At 41.4% G+C, this 2268-nt stretch overlaps 1 pseudogene; it reads left to right on the forward strand.

Moving 5' to 3' along the window:
• Positions 1–892: 892 nt before the first annotated feature.
• LOC103635283 (uncharacterized) lies at positions 893–1945 on the forward strand (annotated as a pseudogene).
• Positions 1946–2268: the final 323 nt, after the last annotated feature.

Below are 2268 nucleotides of genomic sequence, written 5' to 3' on the forward strand. Positions count from 1 at the left end.
AGGGAATGGAACCAGGGAAAAGTCTATGGTCATTCTTTCACGCGGGAACAATATTGGGTCGCTTCCTTCTGAATCATAAATTTGCTACTCAAGAGATTGAGCCCTAAACTGTTTAGATGAATTCTATTAAAATAAGGCTCTTCTTGAAGTTGTGTTCTTGTTGGGGCCCTAAATTCCAAATTGTTTATGAGTTTAAGGCGTCTGGTCGAGTTGTTAAGAGACATATTTTAAAAACTAGTTAGGTGCTCGTGCGTTGCGATGGCACATAAGTTGTTAAGGAAGATCTATAGTTGCTCGTTCAAGTCGATAACAGGCTATCGTTGTTGCTAGGCACCATCATCCGAATAAGGATATAAGTATACGTGATAAGAAGGAGCGTGAAGTTCTAAACAAAACCGAACAGATGCTTGGCGACTCCTATCTTGCGAAACATGATAGGGATCCTCTTGCATGGACGACAAAGATAACATTAATTAATTAAAACTATAAGATTTATTAAGCTAAAGTAAACGCTCAACATCCACAAACAAGTATTGTAGTGCAGTGCACTTTAATACGCAAACGCTCCCACTGCTCACCTCCGCCTGCAATTCATAACACCTCGTGCAAATTCATCCCCTATCAAAAAACGTGCTGAAGTAAAAAAAGGCTCGTATGATTCATCATCATCGACTGATCAGTTTTCATAACTAAAGTGAAATTGTAGGCTCATGCTACACTATATGCGATAGCATCATCGCTTGGTCATTCACACAAGTGGAAATTGGATTTGCGAGAGCAGTAACAATAGAAGTGAGCAGCCATCCATTTCATTGGAGGCTTCATTTTACCAACAAAATAGTGGTACGCACATCTAGAAAACTAATTCTAAAACCTAAAATCTTGAACCACATTACATGCGGCACCACCTGCATATTGAAGAAAGCCAAGTTGCAGACATGTGCCTGGACCTGTACAAGGAATATGGCACCACAATGGTTGGCCTTAAGGTACAAACTCACGTTCCATTTGTTGCTTGTTGAATCTTTACAACGACTTGTCCTATATTTTCTTCTCCTTTTCTGATCATGCGATCTTTATTCCCTGCAGGCATTAGGCTACGGATTTGACAACGATGAGTTCCATGCAACTGTTCATGGTACCTTGCCATATCACAATCTGAGGCCTGACCCTGTTTTGAGGACCCTCCTACTTTCAATTCGACAGAGAAAAATAGTACGAATACCAACCAGCTAGTTTTGTTTTCTGTTTTCTTGCTTTATTCTGAGATGATATGCTTGAAAGAATGGTCATGGAGACCATTTTTTATCAACCTAAAATCTGGTTACCGCAGGTGTTCACAAATTCTGACAAAGCTCACGCGGAGGAAGCTCTGTGCAGACTTGGTTTACAGGGTTGCTTTGATGGCGTGATCTGCTTTGAGACACTGAACCCCTGCAATGGTCCGAGCGCATTCGGCATGCTGTTCTCAGATGAAACGTCCCCCGACTTGGCTGATCTGAATGAATCCGATGGGTTCAGACCCATATCACCCATCATCTGCAAGTCTGCAAGCCCTTCGTTGAAGCCATGTAAGCTGTAACTCGAATTGCAAACGTTGATCCCAAGAAAACAGTAAGAACACAGCTTTTCTGAAGAAAAATGGCAAGTAATTCTGCAGTGAAGATTATACGTACGTTCTAATAATCCGTTTTAGATATTTTTTGACGACAGCACTCGGAACATAGCTTCGGGAAAGGCAATAGGCTTCCATACTGTGATTGTAAGACGCCCTGCACATTTGAGCTGTCATTCATGTTCGAAGGGAAAGACTGAACGCAAAACTTTCTAAACTCTGCAGGTTGACAGGCCGACACTTGTTCCAGGGGCTGACCATGCTTTGGAGAGCATTCACAACATGAAAGAAGCTCTACCCGAGATATGGGACGGCCAGGATCAATATTAGGAAAGTAATAGCTGTCAATTTGTGCCAAGGGATGAAGATTCGAAAGGTTGTCTGTAATCTTAAAAAATATCATACCTCCTATGGTTTTGGTAGAAGTTACCAAGTTCATAATAGACAAAAATAGACTGCTTCATATCCTCTATAACCTGGAAAGAGTAATTTTTCAGCAAAGAAAATTGTGATAAATCTGATAGAAGATGTATGCTACAGCTAAAAGTTTGCTCCAACTTTATAAACTTTTAAATAAACTGTTAAATTACGCGAGCTTGTCGGGAGGATGGTGGGAGGTGCGGGCATGGCGATGCTGGGAGGCGTGGTCGGCT

This window comes from Zea mays, chromosome 8 (genome assembly GCF_902167145.1).
Source record: "Zea mays cultivar B73 chromosome 8, Zm-B73-REFERENCE-NAM-5.0, whole genome shotgun sequence".
In the NCBI taxonomy this organism is placed as follows: Eukaryota; Viridiplantae; Streptophyta; class Magnoliopsida; order Poales; family Poaceae; genus Zea; species Zea mays.